The sequence below is a fragment of the Erythrolamprus reginae genome, chromosome 3, assembly GCF_031021105.1.
Source record: "Erythrolamprus reginae isolate rEryReg1 chromosome 3, rEryReg1.hap1, whole genome shotgun sequence".
Taxonomy (NCBI): Eukaryota; Metazoa; Chordata; class Lepidosauria; order Squamata; family Dipsadidae; genus Erythrolamprus; species Erythrolamprus reginae.
Window position 1 is genome coordinate 245394563 of NC_091952.1, and position 22316 is coordinate 245416878.

The 22316-nt window shown below is 43.2% G+C and overlaps 1 protein-coding gene across 4 annotated transcripts in view; it reads right to left on the minus strand.

Moving 5' to 3' along the window:
- The window catches only part of CYRIB (CYFIP related Rac1 interactor B), a 165709-nt gene that overhangs the window by 70544 nt on the left and 72849 nt on the right, over positions 1 to 22316 (minus strand). For all 4 annotated transcript variants that reach the window (XM_070748306.1, XM_070748305.1, XM_070748304.1 and 1 more), the window contains exon 2: positions 2834 to 2908. The gene's annotated coding sequence lies outside the window, so the exon portion shown is untranslated. The remainder of the gene's footprint in view (positions 1 to 2833; positions 2909 to 22316) is intronic.

A 22316-nucleotide genomic window follows, 5' to 3' on the forward strand; every position in this document is an offset into this window, starting at 1 on the left:
GGGGCCTCTCTAGGAATCTCCTGGGAGGAAACAGGGCCGGAAAAAGCAGGGAGAAGCCTCTGTGGGGCCTCTCTAGGAATCTCCTGGGAGGAAACAGGGCCGGAAAAAGCAGGGAGAAGCCTCTGTGGGGCCTCTCAAGGAATCTCCTGGGCGGAAACAGGGTCGTAAAAGGCAGGGAGAAGCCTCTGTGGGGCCTCTCTAGGAATCTCCTGGGAGGAAACAGGGCCGGAAAAGGCAGATAGAAACATCTGTGGGGCCTCTCAAGGAATCTCCTGGGCGGAAACAGGGCTGTAAAAGGCAGGGAGAAGCCTCTGTGGGGCCTCTCTAGGAATCTCCTGGGAGGAAACAGGGCCGGAAAAGGCAGGGAGAAGCCTCTGTGGGGCCTCTCTAGGAATCTCCTGGGCGGAAACAGGGCCAGGCAGGGAGAAGCCTCTGTGGGGCCACTCTAGGAATCTCTTGGGAGGAAACAGGGCCTCCACCCTCCCTATGGTTTCCCCAATCACACACATCATTTGCTTTTACATTGATTCCTGTGGGAAAAATTGCTTCTTACAAACCTTTCTACTTAAGAACCTGGTCACGGAATGAATTAAGTTTGTAAGTAAAGATACCACTGCATTAGATATTAATCACTATAAGGATAATTTAGAAAGCATTTGATTCCTGTGGGAAAAATTGCTTCTTCTTACAAACTTTTCTACTTAAGAACCTGATCACGGAACGAATTAAATTCGTAAGTAGAGGTACCACTGTATTTGGTTTACAGTATAAACAGGCATTCACTTATCCAAATTATCCTGAAGAAAGATCTAGTTATCTTAACATCCCTAAACTAGAATAGAATACAACCATATTTTTGTGGCTCGCCAGCAGCCAGTGGAGCTCGTGGGAAACTCAGACAGTGAGGAGGTTGGGGAGGAACATGGGCTAGTCCTGGAGTCTGGGGAAGGCTGTGATGAGTGCTCTAAGTCAGAGGCAGAGATGAGGCCAGGGCCGCCTGACAGTTATCAGCTACCTTCAGAGCTGGAGATAAGCGGGGCTGAAGAACAGCTGGAGCTTGTTCCCGATGGGCGCGTGCACAGAGCCATCAGGAGAAGGGAACAATTAAGGAACAGAAGTCGATTCGGGAGTAAAAGCACAAGGGGACCTTGAATGGCCCCTCCCATAAGAAATTAATAGGAGTGAAAGTAGAGTGGTGTTTGCAGGAGACAATTAGTTCATTCAACTGTGAAGATTTGCTGATCTGAGAGTTCAAGTTTCAAGTTTTATTGGATTTATATGCCGCCCTTCTCCAAAAACTCGGGGCGGCTAACAGCAATCATAGACAATATACAATAATAATCCAATACTAAAAGCAAATTAAAACCCCTTAATATAGACAATCAAACACACATACAAACATACCATGCATACCATTGTAACGGCCTAGGGGGAGAAGAAATCTTAATTCCCCCATGCCTGGCGGCAGAGGTGGGTTTTAAGTAGTTTACGGAAGGCAAGGAGGGTGGGGGCAATTCTAATCTCTGGGGGGAGTTGGTTCCAGAGGGCCGGGGCCGCCACAGAGAAGGCTCTTCCCCTGGGTCCCGCCAAGCGACATTGTTTAGTTTACGGGACCCGGAGAAGGCCAACTCTGTGGGACCTAACTGGTCGCTGGGAGTCATGCGGCAGAAGGCGGTCCCTGAGATAATCTGGTCTGGTGCCATGAAGGGCTTTATAGGTCATAACCAACACTTTGAATTGTGACCGGAAACTGATCGGCAACCAATGCAGACTGCGGAGTGTTGGTGTGACATGGGCATATTTAGAGAAGCCCATGATTGCTCTCGCAGCTGCATTCTGCACAATCTGAAGTTTCCGAACACTCTTCAAGGGTAGCCCCATGTAGAGAGCCTCCTTGCCTAGCATTTCCTTATTCAGCATTGGTCAAGAAGCTTTCAGCCTGGCCACTATCCAAGGACTGATAAGGTCTGTGTTTGCAATTCACCCTTGAAAGACAATTTGCCGGCACTTTGCTGGATGTGAATGCTAAGAATTCACATTAGCCAAATAAAAAGGGTATTTTGGGGACAAGGAGTCTGTTTCATGATTTGGTGAAGTCTAGGACAGAACACATCTAGCCAATAATGAAACTATAATGAAAAGGAAGTCCTACATAAGTAAACAACTCTGATTTAATCATTCATGCTTCTCAAAAAAAAAAAGAAAAAGAATTCCAAGGAGGCATGTTGAAGGAAGCCCTCTAGTAAGATTGACACAAGGCAAATAGAATTATAGAAGGAAGGAACAAACCTGTCTTATGCAACAGCCTTCAACCTTTCCAGGTCTATGAACCAGCGGTGGTGGTAGTGTGGAATAGGGGATGGTTTCATGTGTGTGTGTACCGCTTGTGCAAATATCTCCGGGACCGCCTTCTGCCGCACGAATCCCAGCGACCGATTAGGTCCCACAGAGTTGGCCTTCTCCGGGTCCCGTCGACTAAACAATGTCGTCTGGCGGGTCCCAGGGGAAGAGCCTTCTCTGTGGCAGCCCCGGCTCTCTGGAACCAGCTCCCCCCGGAGATTAGAACTGCCCCCACCCTCCTTGCCTTCCGTAAACTCCTTAAAATTCACCTCTGCCGTCAGGCATGGGGGAATTGAGGCATTCCCCCCTCCCAAGGGCCTATACAATTTATGTATGTTTGTTTATGTTTATGTTTATTAGATTTGTATGCCGCCCCTCTCCGCAGACTCGGGGCGGCTCACAACACAATAAAAACAGTTTATAACAAAACTAATAATTTACAATTTAAGATATTCAAAAAAAAATTTGACATGAACATGTTGAAGATACGTACCAGGTAAACTATGTCTTGAAACTTCTATACACACTTACTCCTTGCACGGAAGATGCACTAGCTTTTGTATGAAGCCTGGAAAAAAATGGAAAAATCAATGAAACACAGAAAAACTAAAACCATTCAGCTAAAGAGCCGGGGTGGCACAGCAGGTAGAGTGCTGTACTTCAGGCCACTGAAGCTGACTGTAGATCTGCAGGTTAGCGGTTCAGATCTCACCACCGGCTCAAGGTTGACTCAGCCTTCCATCCTTCCGAGGTGGGTAAAATGAGGACCCAGATTGTGGGGGCAATATGCTGGCTCTGTTCAAAAGTGCTATTGCTAACATGTTGTAAACCGCCCTGAGTCTAAGGAGAGAGCGGCATAAAAATCGAATGAATGAATGAATGAATAAATAAATAAATAAATAAATATCTGTCTGTCAGGTCTGTACTGTTGCTACTTCAAATAAAATATGCAAGATGTATCCTGAGTCCTTTGGGATTGGGCGGCATAGAAGTTGAATAAATAAATAAATAAATAAATATGCAGACGTATACAGTAAAATCCCCACAATTAATTGGTACGTAATGAGTACAGTAATACCTCGGTTATTGCGTCCCCAACCATTGCGAACAGGGTAATTTGCGATTTTTGAACCCGGAAGTCAAAACACCATCTGCACATGCGTGCCCTTTTTTTCTATGGGCACGCATGCGTAGATGGCGCCGGGCAGATCAGCTGCTGGGCGGCTTCCCTGGGTCTTCCCCCTCTTGCTGGCGGGAGGGCGAAGCCCCCCCCAGCACCCGCTCGCCCGCCCTTCGCCCTTCGCCCTGGAAGTTCGCCAGGAGTCAGCGGAGAACGGCGCGCCTGTTTTAAAACGATCGGAGCCGGCCTGGGGGGGCTTTCCAGCAACCCCCGAGCCCCCAACCCGGGCTTGGGAGTTGCTGGAAAGCCCCCCCAGGCCGGCTGCGATGTTTTAAAACACGCGCGCCGCTTCGCAGCTGTCTCCTGAAGCCGAACGCTAACTTCCGCGTTCGGCTTCGGGAGACAGCTGCGAAGCGTCGCGGGTGTTTTAAAACATCCCCGCCGACATGGGGGGCTCGCTAGCACCCCCCCAAACCCAGGTTGGGGGTTCGTGGGGGTGCTAGCGAGCCCCCCATGTCGGCGGGGACGTTTTAAAACACCCGCGCGCCTTCCCAACTGAGCCCTCAAGCCAAGCGCCAAAGGCGAACTTCTGCGCTTGGCTTGAGGGCTCAGTTGGGAAGGCGCGCGGGTGTTTTAAAACGTCCCCGCCGACATGGGGGGCTCGCTAGCACCCCCCCGAACCCCCAACCTGGGTTTGGGGGGGTGCTAGCGAGCCCCCCATGTCGGCGGGGACGTTTTAAAACACCAGCACCGCTTTCCAATGAGTCCCGAAGACAAACGCGGAAGTTTGACGTTTGTCTTCGGGACTCATTGGAAAGCCGCGCGGGTGTTTTAAAACGTCGCCGCCAACATGGGGGGCTCGCTAGCACCCCCCCGAACCCCCAACCCGGGTTAGGGGGGGTGCTAGCGAGCCCCTCATGTCATCGTCGACGTTTTAAAACACCCGCGCCGCCCCCAATCTTTGGCTCCTCGCTACCGCTGCGGAAGTAAAAACACCATCTGCACATGCGCAGATGGTGTTTTTACTTCCGCAGCGCTACTTCGCGAAAACCCGCTCGTTGCGGGGGGTCCTGGAACGGAACCCTCGCAACGAGCGGGGGATCACTGTATACTCAATGGAGAACTGAGGTCTTCATTTCTCTACTGCACAAATGATAAACCCCCAGGAGATTTACGTTAGATGTTTTATTTTGTCGAATGTCAAAACTGTGAAGATAATATGACCCTGATACAGATTCTGCTCTTGAAGAGGTCGTGTAACACACGACCTCCCCCGCTTTCTAAGAGGTCTGTAAGGGGCGTGCATAAGCGCACCATTGTGCCTACCGTCCCTGTCCTACTGTTCTATTGTCTTCTATCCTTACTTTTCTAATGTTTTATTTACAGTAATCCCTTGCTACATCGTGGTTCATCTTTCGCGGATTCGCTATTTCACGGGTTTTTGCAAAGGGAAAAGAACGCCGGTTCTGCAGGGATGGTTTGTATGGGGGGGGGGACATTGCCTCCTTCAGCCCGCATGGTAGCTGAGAGAATCTGGTGTGTCACAGCGGTCAGCAGCGGTGGGTTGTTAATAATAATAATAATAATAATAATAATAATAATAATTTATTGGATTTGTATGCCGCCCCTCTCTGAAGACTCGTTAACATACTCCGTAGACTTGTTAACATACTCATTAAATACATTAAAAAAACAGCATTCCTCTACTTCGCGGAAATTCGTTTTTCGTGGGTGGTCTTGGAACGCATCCCCGCGAAAATGAGGGATCACTGTATACAATTTACCATTCCATAATTGTTTGACAAATACAAAAAAATAAAAATAAAAAATAAACATGCCCTGGGCAAAGTGCTAGGGAAATTATGAGAATCCCAAATTATGAGAAATACTGTACAGTACAGTGGTACCTCGAGATACGAGTTTAATTCGTTCCGGACCTGGGCTCTTAAGTCGAGCAGCTCTTATCTCGAACGACTTTTCCCCATAGGAATTAATGTAAATAATTTTAATTGGTTCCAGCCCTCAAAAAACTCACAAAGTTAGTCTAAATTATGCAGAAAGACATGTTTTTAATGAAGAAATGTACATGTACATATAAATGAATAATGAAGTTTCTTTCACTTAACTTGTAAACTTTCTTAAACTTTTAAATTTACATATGTTCAACTTCTCTGCCACCCAATCCTGTAGGACAGAGGTCCCCAACCCTTTTTGCACCAGGGACCGACTTTAAGCGATCAAGAGAGGAATGGGTGAATGAATGGACGGAGGGTGGGAAGGAAGGAAGGAAAGAGGGAAGGGACAGGAACAGAGGAAGGAAGCAAGGAAACTTATGAAAGGGGAGAGTAAGAGAGGAATGAGTGAAGGGAGGGAGGGAGGGAAGAAGGTGGGAAGGAGAAAGAAAAGAAGAAATAGAGGAAGGGAAGGTAAAAGAGAGAAAGAAAAAGAGCAAGAAAGAAAGAAAGAAAGAAAGAAAGAAAGAAAGAAAGAAAGGGGGAAGGGACAGGAACAGGAAGGAAGCAAGGAAACTTATGAAAGGGGAGAGTAAGAGAGGAATGAGTGAAGGGAGGGAGGGAGGGAAGAAGGTGGGAAGGAGAAAGAAAAGAAGAAATAGAGGAAGGGAAGGTAAAAGAGAGAAAGAAAAAGAGCAAGAAAGAAAGAAAGAAAGAAAGAAAGAAAGAAAGAAAGAAAGGGGGAAGGGACAGGAACAGAGGAAGGAAGCAAGGAAACTTATGAAAGGGGAGAGTAAGAGAGGAATGAGTGAAGGGAGGGAGGGAGGGAAGAAGGTGGGAAGGAGAAAGAAGAAAAGAAATAGAGGAAGGGAAAGTAAAAGAGAGAAAGAAAAAGGGCAAGAAAGAAAGCAAGAAAGAAAGCAAGAAAGCAAGAAAGCAAGAAAGAAAGAAAGAAAGAAAGAAAGAAAGAAAGGGGGAAGGGACAGGAACAGAGGAAGGAAGCAAGGAAACTTATGAAAGGGGAGAGTAAGAGAGGAATGAGTGAAGGGAGGGAGGGGGGGAAGAAGGTGGGAAGGAGAAAGAAAAGAAGAAATAGAGGAAGGGAAGGTAAAAGAGAGAAAGAAAAAGAGCAAGAAAGAAAGCTGCAAGCACCCCCCCGAGCCCCCCAGGCCGGCTGCAACCTTTTAAAACACGCGCGCCGCTTCACAGCTGTCTCCTGAAGCCGAACGCGGAAGTTAGCATTTGGCTTCAGGAGACAGCTCCTTGGCGCTTGTATCTCGAATTTGGGCTTGTAAGTAGAACAAAAATATCTCTCCCCTCCCAGCTCTTATCTCGAGTTGCTCTTAAGTAGAGCAGCTCTTATGTCGGGGTTCCACTGTACTTGTTTTCTGTTGCCTCTTTTTATCCAGAAGAGATAATGATTACTTCCTTGTTACAGAAGGAAGGTGGAGTAGATTCACCCAAGGTCACTGAACTTCAATGCTTCACAGGAAGGAAGGGAAAGTTATCTGAAATATTCATTGTCACAGTAGCTGACTCTTATTCCAACCTTTCATGACAAATATTTTCAGAATCACAACTATATCATGCAACCACATCTAAAAGTACTGATTTAAGAGAATACACAATATTGTTGAGTAATGAACATCTAACTCCAGCCTAGAAGTAACAAATGGTGGAATATTTTAAGCATAAAACTTATCAGGAAAGATTTAATGAACTCAATCTGTATAGTCTGGAGGACAGAAGGGAAAGGGGGGACATGATCGAAACATTTAAATATGTTAAAGGGTTAACAGTAGAGAAAGTGAATAAGTGAACACAAGAACAAGGGGGCACAATCTGAGGTTAGTTGGGGAAAAGATTAGAAGTAATGTGAGAAAATATTATTTTACTGAAAGAGTAGTAGATGCTTGAGACAAACTTCCAGCAGACATGGTTGGTAAATCTACAGTAACTGAATTTAAACATGCCTGAGATAAACATATATCCATCCTAAGATAAAATACAGGAAATAGTTTAAGGGCAGACTAAATGGTCTTTTTCTGCCACCAATCTTCTATGTTTCTATGTTTCTAAATGTTTTTATCTTTGGGGTTTTAAATTGCTTTTAAATTGTTTTTACTTCTTGTACACTGCCCAATGTGCATAGGGAGTTGGGAGGCTTATAAATTTAATAAATTAATTTAAATTAAATTAAATTAAATTAAATATACTGCCTAATTTCACAAGTCCCACTTCTTCCTCTACAACAGGCTTTCCCAGTTTGCCATGATAAATGTGCAGAGACAATAAGGATTTTAAAATATAAAGAAAAATAGAACTTTAAAGAAAAAAATAGTACTATAAGCTTATGTTAAATTTATAAAGCCCTTCATGGCATCGGACCAGAATATCTCCGGGACCGCCTTCTGCCGCACAAATCCCAGAGACCGGTTAGGTCCTACAGAGTTGGCCTTCTCTGGATTCCGTTGACTAAACAATGTTGTCTGGCGGGACCCAGGGGAAGAGCTTTCTCTGTGGCGGCCCCAACCCTCTGGAACCAGCTCCCCACAGAGATCAGAATTGCCCCCACCCTCCTTGCCTTTCGTAAGCTCCTTAAAATCCACCTCTGTCGTCAGGCATGGGGGAATTGAACTATTCCTTCCCCCCAGGCCTATACAATTTATGCATGGTATGTTTTTGTGTATGTTTGGTTTTTAAATAAGGGTTTTTAATTATTTTAAACATTAGATTTGTTATATGCTGTTCATTATTGTTGTTAGCCGCCCCTAGTCTACGGAGAGGGGCGGCATACATATCAAATCAATCAATCAATCAATCAATCAAGTTAAATTTATAATACAGGACCCGAGAGACTTGCTATATGAATGGGAAATCTGTATTTTCTGCATGCTGTCTCTACTGCCCATACGATACATTTAAGGCAGCCACTTAATAAAATACTTAAAGCAGGAGTGTCCAATCTTGGAACTTGTGGACTTCAACTCCCAGAATTCCTCAGCCAGCTAAGTTAGCCCAACGCTCTGCCTGAAAAAAATATCATCAACACAGCTCTGCAGTTCTCAAATTTGGTAACTGCCAAGATATAACAGACTTCAACTCCCAGAATTCCTCCGCTAGCAAGAATTATTGCAAGTTCACACATCAGGAGTTGGTTCAGTTTGGGAAACATTAAATTTGCTCCAGTACCAATCAGAAAAAAAGTAAACATGCTGGCTGCTTCTCAAAACCAAATCATGGTTAAGAGAAAATGTATCCAAACCCATTGGGCGTGTTAATATAATTACTGCATTTACCAATAAATCTAGTTAACTTTTTCTTAAAGGATATTTTAAAGATGCTTTCTCGCTTAAAGATCAACATAATCTCCTCACCCACCCACCCCCAAAAGTGTTGTGGTTAGCTCTGGCCCTGCTCCTGTCCCAAGGACTGTGGATGTGGGGGTTTTATTCTTTCTGAATGACACTGTCACAACATTGTTCGACGTGCCAAAAGCAAAGAGTCTCGGGTCAGCCTCGGACTCTGAGGTTCTCATCGACCAGATGGTCACGCAGGTGGGGGGTTGGGGGGACGACAGGTTGTCGCCCCACATGCCAGAAGGACTTTAGTTTGAAAAGAACTTAAACAGAAAAGAGGATTTCTGATTCTTGGGATTTTTTATTTATTTATTTATGTTTAATTTTAAACAATGAGCTTTAGGAAGAGCTGTTCTTCTGCATTGCCGGTACGTTAATTCCACCCTACTGGGCTTTGTTGTGGTTAGCTCTGGCCCAGCTCCTGCCCCAAGGACTGTGGATGTGGGGGAGACATCCACATGCTGCAGGCCTGTTTTGCCCCCGGTGGAATCTGATGATGAAGGCTCCTCTGACCAAGAAGACATGAGTGACAGGGAGGAGGAGAGTGGGGCAGACTGCTCAGAAGGAGATCAATTATCTAGCTCCTCCTTGGATTCAGAACAAGAGTAAATGATACAGCCAAGCATGCGGAGAGGCAACAACAACTGAGAGATTATTATCAAAGAAAATGAGGCCACCTGTGGTTGGGTGGGGCTGTGGTAATTAATGAGGCTGCTATAAATAGCAGCCTATGGGTTTGGCCATTGTGGAGGATTATCTGATCATTGTGTTTCGTGCCTGCTTTACTGACTTTGACCTTTTGACTGCTGATTTTTCCCCGCTTTGAAACTAAACCAGGGCAAAGTGTGTTTCACTTTGTGAAAGAAGAAGGACTGTGAATTGCCTCACAGCTGCAAGCTAAGTATCACAGAACTGATAAGCGACTTGTACAAATTACCAGTTTGGTTGGAGGGGAGTGCTCTTTGCTACACCAAAAGAGGGCTTGGTTTAAGTGAATTTTCCTTATAAAGAACATTGTTTTGACTTTTCAAACGTGTGTGTGTCTGAAATTTGTACCTGTGAATTTTTGGGAGGAGTCTACCAGAGAGCCCGACAGAACAAAAAGAAGTTATGATAAAATATTTTAAAATGCGGCATTGCACTGTAGAATCTCCCAATTCTAGAATTGTAAGGCTACGTTCTCAACGTCATTTCTGGAGGGGAAGAGATGAATGCGTAGCCCTGCAAACCCTGCTTCACTGCAACTTCACTGCAGTTACCAGCACTCCCCCATTAACGTGCCAGGATCAAAGTTTAAGCAAATTCTGGAGGGATGAATATCCCCCACCCTGCCTGAAGGGAAACCAAGTGGTTTAACATTTGTTGGTAACTGAATCCCACATTATTCCAGTAATGTTTGAATGATTGGAACACATGAGCATGTCACCCATGTCCGCAATGAATGGGGTGGGAATACAGCCTATGAATAATAGGCATACAACTGCATTACTCAGCTAGAGTTAGCAATCCATACCCAGATGACAAAGTAGCAACCGTGACCATGGGAAGATCAATTAGGCCTTGTTTTCACCCGTTCAGTCCGTTTGCTGGAGACGTTATTATGACATAAGCTTTGGCCAGCTGTGCGGGGTGTATTATGCCAAGGAAAAGAGCTTATATGCACTAGGGCAGTGTTTCCCAACCTTGGCAACTTGAAGATATCTGGACTTCAACTTCCAGAATTCCCCAGCCAGCATCCGCTGGCTGGGGAATTCTGGGAGTTGAAGTCCAAATATCTTGGACTTCACTAGAAACATAGAAATATAGAAGACTGACGGCAGAAAAAGACCTCATGGTCCATCTACTCTGCCCTTATACTATTTCCTGTATTTTATCTTACAATGGATATATGTTTATCCCAGGCATGTTTAAATTCAGTTACTGTGGATTTACCAGCCATGTCTGCTGGAAGTTTGTTTCAAGGATCTACTACTCTTTCAGTCAAATAATATTTTCTCACGTTGCAAAAAACAGTTCAGGAGATCACTAGGGGTTTTCTATCAGAAGGCAAATATGACGGCACCAGATGGAGTTCCATCTAACCCAAAATCCGTCCCTTTATACTTAGTCCTCAATTTACGACCATAACAGACTCTGGAATTTCCATCAGTTGTAAGTCAGAGTACCCACACGCCCAACTCGATTACACAACATATATTCTGGGGCAGTCATCCGTATTTTTTGAATTATTATTATTATTATTATTATTATTATTATTATTATTATTATTATTTTCAGAAAGCAGTTTATTTGGTTTCAAGTACAGTACATGAAAGTATTAGAGAACTTGTTTATAATAAATAAAACATATATAGGAATGAATTATAGAAAGACAATTGTATGGGGGGGGTAGGAAACCAAGTAAAATGTACAGTATTTCTGTCAGTCTTACGGATTATATTCTATTATAGGTTAACATCGTCAGTTATATCTCTTTCATTTCTACCTTATATTTTAATGGCTGGAGATCTTGCACCTCAGTGCCACATTTAGGACAGGTAAAAGATATATCTGATAAGAAGGAACTTTTAATACAATAGTAACAAAAAACATGTGAGCAACCGATAATATGAGGCATAGTAGGCCATTCCCCGCACACACAACACTCCTTGTGACTTATTTCTGACATATTTTCATTACTGAAGTTTTTCTTAACAGGTGAAGACCATTATTATTATTATTATTATTATTATTATTATTATTACTACTACTACTACTATTATTATTATTATTATGTTAGTACAACACAGCAAACGAGATCACTATGCTGGATTTCGTATTTCATCACCAGTCGGGCACTTCCCAAGCACCTAGGACTGCGTGATGTAGTGGCGAATTATGTTTGCCGATCCCAGTAAAGCGGCCTTTTGCAATTGACAGATGGAGATTTTGTCAATTCCGATGGTTTTCAAATGTCCGCTGAGATCCTTTGGCACTGCGCCCAGCGTGCCAAGTACCACTGGGACCACTTTCACTGGCTTATGCCAGAGTCGTTGCAGCTCGATTTTTAGATCTTCGTATTTCACTAATTTCTCTAGCTGCTTCTCCTAAATTCTGCTATCTCCTGGGATTGCGATGTCGATGATCCATACTTTCTTTTTCTCCACAATCAGGATGTCTGGTGTGTTATGCTTCAGAATTCGGTCAGTCTGAAGTCGGAAGTCCCACAGTAGTTTTGCTTGCTCATTTTCGACCACTTTTTCGGGCTTATGATCTTCGTATTTTACTAATTTCTCCGTTATGATTTATTCTCTATTATTATACTCTATTATTCTCTATTATTATTTATTAGATTTGTATGCCGCCCCTCTCTGAAGACTCGGAGCGGCTCACAACAGCAAAGCACAGTACAAATCCAATGATTAAAAAACAGTTAAAACCCTTAATATAAAAACAGTCATACACCCCAAACAAACCATATAAGATGAACCTTAGTTTTCAGGGAGGAAATTAGGGGGGGAAATCTACCTACCAGGTATTCATCTGGCTAGAGTCCTTAGTCTGTTCAGCTTCAGCACATTATTTTATCCCTTGATAAAATAATAATAATAATAATTATTATTTATTAGATTTGTATGCCGCCCCTCTCCGTAGACTCGTTGAGGCCACTCAACTTTCTGGTTTTTCTTTGAAGACGTTTCGCTTCTCATCCAGGAAGCTTCTTCAGTTCAGTTCTTGGATGAGAAACGAAACATCTTCAGAGAAAAACCAGAAAGTCAAGTGGCCCCTTATAAAAAGCACCTATGCTTTTTTTGTGTGTGTATTTTTTGAATATACAGTGGAACCCCGACATAAGAGCTGCTCTACTTAAGAGCAACTCGAGATAAGAGCTGGGAGGGGAGAGATATTTTTGTTCTACTTACAAGCCCAAATTCGAGATACAAGCGCCAAGGAGCTGTCTCCTGAAGCCGAACGCTAACTTCCGCGTTCGGCTTCAGGAAACAGCTGCGAAGCGGCGCGCGTGTTTTAAAAGGTTGCAGCCGGCCTGGGGGGCTCGGGGGGTGCTTGCAGCCAGCCTGGGGGGCTTGCCAGCACCCCCCTGAGCCCCCCAGGCCGGCTGCAACCTTTTAAAACACGCGCGCGGCTTCGCAGCTGTCTCCTGAAGCTGAACGCGGAAGTTAGTTCTTTTTCTTTCTCTCTTTTACCTTCCCTTCCTCTATTTCTTCTTTTCTTTCTCCTTCCCACCTTCTTCCCTCCCTCCCTACCTTCACTCATTCCTCTCTTACTCTCCCCTTTCATAAGTTTCCTTGCTTCCTTCCTCTGTTCCTGTCCCTTCCCTCTTTCCTTCCTTCCTTCCCACCCTCCGTCCATTCATTTATCCCATTCCTCTCTTGATCGCTTAAAGCCGGTCCCTGGTGCAAAAAGGGTTGGGGACCTCTGTCCTACAGGATTGGGTGGCAGAGAAGTTGAACATATGTAAATTTAAAAGTTTAAGAAAGTTTACAAGTTAAGTGAAAGAAACTTCATTATTCATTTATATGTACATGTACATTTCTTCATTAAAAACTTGTCTTTCTGCATAATTTAGACTAACTTTGTGAGTTTTTTGAGGGCTGGAACCAATTAAAATTATTTACATTAATTCCTATGGGGAAAAGTCGTTCGAGATAAGAGCTGCTCGACTTAAGAGCCCAGGTCAGGAACGAATTAAACTCGTATCTCGAGGTACCACTGTACTGAAGATTAAAATTACTTAAGCCTGTTCCTGCTGAATTATCTTCATTATTTATCTATGTTGGTTACTGCGTTCCTGGCTGAGCATTCTGGCATCTATCCACTTCCTAACCACACGCTTTCAAAAATAAATTTTACGGATGTTAAAATAGAAATGAATGAAGTAAAGGATGAAAGTTAAAAGTATAAATGGCAAGATTATAAATATTCAGCACCCGCTAGTAGAAAATGAAGAAAAAAATAAAAACAATTGAAACTAGTTTTAAGTATGAAGTGTTGAATGATTGGTTTGATAGGCTTTACTTTCTTTTAACTGAGTTCAATGGTTATTTTTAATGTAGTATTAATTGGATTTATATTATTGTTCTGTTTTTGTATATGCTGTGAGCTGCCCCGAGTCCTCGGAGAGGGGCGGCATACAAATCCAATTAAATAAATAAATTAAATAAATACTGGTGGAACAAAAAGTTAATACCATTCAAGAGAAAAATACTTTGACCGCTAGGAATTTATAAGAAGCTATGGTCTCAATGTTGCCTCATAAAATCTTAGAATATTGTGGATGACGAGGAAAACCTAGCAGCAAAAATGGTAGAAATCTTGGCAGAAATTCTGCAAATTGGCCCCCAAGAAACAATAAGGGAGATCAATGAAATTTACCGGGTTCCTGTTTTCTATGCAATAAAACATCATCTGCCGAGAGAAGTCCATGTAAAATGTGTAAGGAGTGCAGTACAAGATGACCTATAGAGATGGTCAAGAAATGATACCATCGCATGCAAGCATAACAACATCATTATATTAAAACAGTTGGGACCAGCATTTCAGCCATTAAGCAAGTCATCATGTGACTGGCGCATATGTTATGATCATTTTTACTATGGTTGTTAAGGGAACCACGTGGTCATTAAGCAAATCTGGATTTCCCCAATTGAGTCTGCCGCTTGGAAGCTGGCTGGGAAGGTTGAAATTCATGACCACGTGACGGAAAGACACTGCGACCGGCATAGTTCCCTCTAAGCTGAGCAGTGAGCAATCGCTCACTTAAAAATCATCATCAACTCAGAGTTTTCCAAACCTGCCCAGAAGCCGAGAGGGAAAGAGTGAGAGGGAAGGGGAGAGAGGAAGAGAGGAAGAGAGAGAAACAGATAGAAAAAAGAGAGGAAGGAAAAGAGAAAGAAAAAGAATGGGAGTAAGGAAGAGAGAAAGAAAATCAAAATCTAGTTTGAAACTAGCTCAACTATTTAAGTGGCATTTTGATATTGATAGAGTTGCCCTATTATGAGCTCACTGTTATAGACACACAGTACAGTATTTTATTTTGAAATTCTCTTAGGCAAAACAGGGTGGGTTTTTTGTTTGTTTGTTCATTCATTCATTCATTCATTTATTATTTCTGTGCCGCCCAGTCCCAAAGGGACTGCCGCTCAGACATTATACTTTTCCGCCCACCCCCCAAAAAAATTAGAGGGAACACTGGCGACCGGTATAAATACAAGTCATGTGCCAAGTGGCTGAATTATGATCACATGACTGTGATGAATACTGCATATATCACACTGGATCTTAAGTCACTTTTTCTAAGATTAACTCTGAACCGCCATTAAATGAATGGATGTAAGTTGAGAGCCATCTATACGTCACCCACAGCCAAGAACAATGCTGTTTAGCCCCAAACTCGGACCAAGAGAGTTAAATTTAAAGCAATCCCTTAATGCAGTGTTTCCCAACCTTGGACTTCAACTCCCAGAATTCCCCAGCCAGAGAATGCTGGCTGGGGAATTCTGGGAGTTGAAGTCCAGATGTCTTCAAGTTGCCAAGGTTGGAAAACACTGCCTTAATGGACAGGCTGGAATTTATTTTCTGTCGAGTTATCCTTTTGCCTTGGAGGAGGTAATTAATTAGAAAGGGTTGTTTGTTGTCTTGCTGGAGAGATCAAAGCTACTGAGCCACTCTACCAGTAACCTCCCTTCATATTCCCTTCAATTAGCATACCTCCAGGGCAACACTAGATTTATATGGAGGTACTAAATTCAAGAAAGGTAACATGAGAGGAGAAAATTTGGTTGCATAATCAGAGGCATAGAATCAAAATCTCACGAAATATTAGTACTGTTGCATAAAACCTTATTTAGACCACACCTGAAATGCTGCATCCCATTTTGGTCACTACCACAAAAAAAGAGATATTGACACTTTGGGAAAAGTGCAGAGAAGAACAACTAAAACGATTAAAGGCCTGGAGATTTATTTCTGTTTATTCTATTTACTTCTTTCTTTTGTCAAGTACGTATTGGTGGTATACACAGATATAAAAATACAGTATATGAAAACCGCTCTAAACTCGACTGCAGGAAATACGACTTTAGTAACCGAGTAGTTGACGCATGGAACTCAATACCAGACTCTTTAGTATCATCACCTAGCTCCAAAACTTTACCCTTAGACTGTCCACTGTTGACATCTCCCGATTCCTAAGAGGCCAGTAAGGCATAAGTGCATCAGCATGCCTTCCACCCCGTCCTAATGTTTCTCTTTTACTAGTATCGTGTATATAAGACGAGTATGTAAAGACAAGACGGAGTGGCTGTGGGTCTTGCCTCCCAAGGACAACTCCATCTGTCCATCCATTACCATGGGGGGAGAATCACTGGCCCCCTCAGAGAGGGTTCGCAACTTGGGCGTCCTCCTCGATCCACAGCTCACATTAGAGAAACATCTTTCAGCTGTGGCGAGGGGGACGTTTGCCCAGGCTCGCCTGGTGCACCAGTTGCGACCCTACTTGGACCGGGAGTCACTGCTCACGGTCACTCATGCCCTCATCACCTCGAGGCTTGACTACTGTAACGCTCTCTACATGGGGCTACCTTTGAAGAGTGTTCGGAAACTTCAGATAGTGCAGAATGCAGCTGCGAGAGCAATCATGGGCTTTCCCAAATATGCCCATGTTACACCAACATTCCGCAGTCTGCATTGGTTGCCGATCAGTTTCCGGTCACAATTCAAAGTGTTGGTTATGACCTATAAAGCCCTTCATGGCACCGGACCAGATTACCTCAGGGACCACCTTCTACTGCACGAATCCCAGCGACCAGTTAGGTCCCACAGAGTGGATCTTCTCCGGGTCCCGTCAACTAAGCAATGTCGCCTGGCGGGACCCAGGGAAAGAGCCTTCTCTGTGGCGGCCCCGGCCCTCTGGAACCAACTCCCCCCAGAGATTAGAACTGCCCCCCCTCCTTGCCTTTCGTAAACAACTTAAAACCCACCTCTGCCGTCAGGCATGGGGGAATTGAGATCCTCTTTCCCCCTAGGCCTTTACAATTCTATGCATGGTATGTATGTATGTATGTATGTATGTATGTATGTATGTATGTATGTTTGGTTTTTATATTAATGGATTTTTAATCATTTCTAATACCAAATTACTATTGTACACTGTTTTATTGTCGCTGTTAGCCGCCCCGAGTCTCCGGAGAGGGGCGGCATACAAATCCAATAAATAAATAAATAAAATAAATAAACATTATTGTATCTTTGTATACCGCCAATATGTACTTGACAAAAGAAAGAAAGAAAGGAAAAAAGGAAGGAAGGAAGGAAGGAAGGAAGGAAGGAAAGAAAGAAAGAAAGAAAGAAAGAAAGAAAGAAAGAAAGAAAGAAAGAAAGAAAGAAAGAACAGTTGCAGAGTTTGGATTTGGCTAGAAGGACTAGGGGTGGCGGGATAGCAGTGTTACAATGTCTGAGGACTTCTCAGAAAGAAGAGGGAGTCTACCTGTGGGTAGAACAAGAAGCAATGGATAGAAACTGATCCAGGAGAGAAGCAATTATGGAGAAACTTTCTAACAGTGAGACAATTAAACAGTGGAACAGAGAAAAGGGAATAAAGAATTCTATTCTATTCCCTAGAGAATAGGATAGGATAGGATATAATTCTTTATTGGCCCAGTGTGATTGGACACACAAGGGATTTGTCTTTGGTGCATAGGCTCTCAATATACATAAAAGAAAATATACATTTGTCAAGAATCATGAGGTGCAACACGTAATGATTGTCATAGGGGTCAAATAAGCAATGAGGAAACAATGAGGTCTTTAAAAGAGACAAGTGACTGGACAGCCACTTGTCTGAAATAGTAGGGTCTCCTGCTTGAGCAGTGGGTTGGACTAGAAGACCTCCAAGGTCCCTTCCAGCTCTATTCTGATTGACAGAGGGGAAAGGAATTTCTTCCTATTCTTCTTTGTTGTACTGAACACCAGATACTTGGGTTATCCGATGCCTCTGTTGACCCGTTTAGTCTCCAGCTTCTGGGTGAAAAGAAAGGAGTGAGAAACCTACGCTGTTTCCAATGACGGAAAAATGTTGTTTCGGGTTTTTGTTTCGATGAGACCAAACCAGCTTTTTGAGTTTGGGTCGATTCAACCACAAGGCAATCTGAGCGGAGCTTTCAATGCGCCGGTATGTTTTGTTTCCAGCATTGTCATTACAGCGCTGATGTACACCTAGGAGAGGTGTCTTAGGGGAGGTGGCCCCCCTGAGGTCAGCAGGATACCGGAACACAAAGATGCCAATGGTAACAGATATCTAGAGAGCTAATCACAAAATAGCTGCTGGCAGTGACAGACATTCCTGCAACCGACAGCCTAATCCTCATGAGAGAGCATTATTATCTTGCGTTTGCTGAAGATTTTAACAGCTGAACCTTGGACAAAACTTTCACTGTCTGGCACTAAGCTTTTAAAAGAACAAATTCAGTGTGGATTCACCCCCTATTCATAGCTGATTGCGACTAGGAGCAGTGTTAAAATATATGTATTTATGGTATTTCTATGTCGCTTTTCCATCGGTACAAAATTATTTGCTTAACAATTAAAGCTATGTTAACGGCGAGTATTCTGAGCAGAGACTGGTTGCAAGCAGTGTGCCACAAGGGTCTGTTCTGGGTCCTATTCTTTTTAATATGTTTATGAGTGACATAAGGGAAGGTTTGCCTGTTTGCCGATGACGCTAAAGTGTGCAATACGGTTGATATTCCTGGAGGCGTCTGTAATATGGCAAATGATTTAGCTTTACTAGATAAGTGGTCAAAGCAATGGAAACTGCAGTTTAATATTTCCAAATATAAAATAATGCATAATAATAAGACTAGAAGGACCATGAGGTCTTTTTCTGCCGTCTCTCTTCTATGTTTCTATAAGGCAGTGATGGCGAATCTATGGCGAGCGTGCCACAAGTGGCACGCGGAGCCATAACAGTGGGCATGCGAACTGAAGTCCAGCATCGGTCAGCTGATTTTCAGGCCTTCTGGGCCCACTGGGAGTCGGGAAACAGGCTGTCTGCAGCCTTCGGAGGGGGGTGGGGAAGGCCCATTTTTTGCTCTCCCCAAGCTCCAGAACCTTTCTAGGAGCCCCCACCCGGAGATGCTCCAGAGACAAAAAATGGCCTGTTTGCCAACTTCTGGTTGGACCGGAAGGCTTGTTTTTTTGCTCTCCCCAAGCTTTAGAGCCTTTCTGGGAGCCTGGGGAGGGAGAGAACAGTGTCCACACTCCTTGGAGGCCAGAAATGGCCGGTTTGCCAGCTTCTGGAGGTTGAGAAACAGACTATTTTTGGCCTCCAGAGGGCCTCCAGAGGATGGGGAAGGCTGTTTTAATCCTGCCAGGCTCTTAGAAATTTTCTGGAGCCTAGATAAAACAAAAAACCGGCAAGCTATCACGTACCGGGAGGGTCACCTGTGAATGCGCAGACCATCTGCATGGAATTATGGGTGTGGGCACATATGCACGCTCCCCCTCTTTTGGCACAGAAACCAAAAAAGATTCACCATCACTGGTATAGGGTTTCCTGCCTGAGCTCTAAAACCCCCAACGTCCTTTCCAACTCCCTTCTGAATTATCTTGCATTTAATGGAGCAGAAATATTGGTATTATAATTTGTAGGAAATGAATAAGAAAAAAAATTAAAATGTTCTAAATTCATATTTCAAAGCCTAAACAGGAGCTATTTTGTGAATAAAATGAAGTGAATATAATGAAAGTTAATGCTCAAATAACCCAAAACATTATGTGCATTCCTTCTGTACTTTCCATCTGCAAAACATCTCAATTATTTCTTGGCATAAGAATGAAGCGTAAGCATCTGTCCTCTACCTCACATGCTGAGTCAGCATCAGCGTTTGATTGATAGGTGTGCTAAAAATGCTTCATCAGTAGAATGTAGCCTTGGCCAAATATATTGGGGGGGGGGGGGGAACCAAAGAGATAGCAAAAAATTAGAAAGAGCTTTGAAAACTAATCTTGTTATCTATGGAAATCAAAGACAATACCCAAGTCAAGCCAATTATAAGAAAGTTAAGTTCTGCAGCTTGTTACCCAATCTACCGAATTTAAAAGGGAAAAAAAGGTAGAATTTCTCATATATATATATTTTTAAAGATGTACAACCTGTATGTCTTTAGATGCTGCTGATAATAATTCTACGATCCTCTGAGAGAGGAATGGTGAAAATCTACTTTTTATAAATTGCTCTTGGATCAAAGGATTTACTAAATCCTGCATAAACAGTACACATCTTTATTAATTAGAAACATAGAAACATAGAAGTCTGACGGCAGAAAAATACCTCATGGTCCATCTAGTCTGCCCTTATACTATTTTCTGTATTTTATCTTAGGATGGATATACAGTATGTTTATCCCAGACATGTTTAAATTCAGTTACTGTGGATTTATCTACCACATCTGCTGGAAGTTTGTTCCAAGGATCTACTACTCTTTCAGTAAAATAATATTTTCTCATGTTGCTTTTGATCTTTCCCCCAACTAACTTCAGATTGTGTCCCCTTGTTCTTGTGTTCACTTTCCTATTAAAAACACTTCCCTCCTGGACCTTATTTAACCCTTTGACATATTTAAATGTTTCGATCATGTCCCCCCTTTTCCTTCTGTCCTCCAGACTATACAGATTGAGTTCATTAAGTCTTTCCTGATACGTTTTATGCTTAAGACCTTCCACCATTCTTGTAGCCCGTCTTTGGACCCGTTCAATTTTGTCAATATCTTTTTGTAGGTGAGGTCTCCAGAACTGAACACAGTATTCCAAATGTGGTCTCACCAGCATTCTATATAGCGGGATCATAATCTCCCTCTTCCTGCTTGTTATACCTCTAGCTATGCAGCCAAGCATCCTACTTGCTTTCCCTACCGCCTGATCCAGATTTGATAGCAAATTGTAAACTAATTCATAATAATGTTCAGCTTGGTTTGTTAAGCAAACCACACCGTGCTAGGGGTTCAGGCATCATACACTTACATTTCAGTGTAATGTATGAACCCAGTTCCAGAATAAAAGAATTGGAAGGGACCTTGGAGGTCTTTTAGTCCAACAATAGAATTATCAGAACAGTTGTACGCCTGCTTAATAAATGAATTTACAGCTCACTTTCAACTGAGTTTGGATTCCCAGATGATGGTAGCACTGAGTTTTTACAATGATGCTATTGCATTAGTTTCAAACTTTTCCAAATTGGTCAAACTTTGGCAGATATTTTCTATTATATCGGAAACTAATTTCTGTAATTCATACTAGTAAGACTGCACAAGTTTCAACTGGTAAAAATTTGGCAGCTGGTCTGTTAACCAATGCAAGATATTTGGAGAGTATTACACTCCAACCAAATGTTGGGAAACCTGCTTTGTCCCCAGCATTTTTAATACACATTTATAGAGTTGGTTTTGAAGCTCTAAAGCCCCAAATGACAGAAAACTGATTGAATAAGGTCCACCCAACTCAATAATGAATGTGAGTAGTCCTTCAGGAGAGATCAACAATGCTTTTAGTTTCAGTGCGCAATGCGTTTTCTCTTGAAGTCTTCTTCCAAAGAATCAGGGCCCCAGGGCAGGGTATGCCTCAGAAAAGTACAGGTACAAATAATACCACATTTGAGTTCACATCTTGGGAGAGCTGACATTACAAATTCATGTCCATGCATGCCTACGATCACAAATGCACTTTTCTCATTAGATTGCAAACCACTGTATTATCAGGCGCTTTCTAAATTATCCTTGCAGTGATTAGTATCTAATATAGTGGTACCTTTACTTATGAACTTAATTCATTAGGTGACCAGGTTCTTAAGTAGAAAAGTTTGTAAGAAGAAGAAATTTTTCCCATAGGAATCAATGTACAAGCAAATAATATCTGTGATTGGGGAAATCACAGGGAGGGTGGAGGCCCTGTTTCCTCCTAGGAGATTCCTAGAGAGGCCCCACGGAGGCTTCTCCCTGCCTTTCCCAGCCCTGTTTCCTCCCAGGAGTTTCCTAGAGAGGCCCCACGGACGCTTCTCCCTGCATTTTCCGGTTACCGTTTCGGAGGCTCAGGTTTGTAAGTGGAAAATGGTTCTTCAGAAGAGGCCAAAAATCTTGAACACCCGGTTCTTATCTAGAAAAGTTCGTAAGTAGAGGTGTTGTTAAGTAGAGGTACCACTGTACTTGCGGGATTGCCTTCTGTCGCATGAGTCCAAGTGACCGGTTCACCTTCTCCAGGTCCCATCAACTAGAGATGTCACTTGGCGAGGCCAAGGGGGAGAGCCTTCTCTGTGGGGGCCCCGGCCCTCTGGAATCAGCTCCCCCCAGAGATTTGCACTGCCTGCAGACTCCTCATCTTCTGCAAGTGTCTTAAGACTCATCAATGCCACCAGACTTGGGGCCACTAGATTCTAGCCCCCTGGATGAATACGTATACAGTGATCTCTCGATTAGCGCGGGGGTTACGTTCCAAGACCTCCCGCGCTAATCGATTTCCGCGTTATAGTGGTGCGGAAGTAAAAAACACCATCTA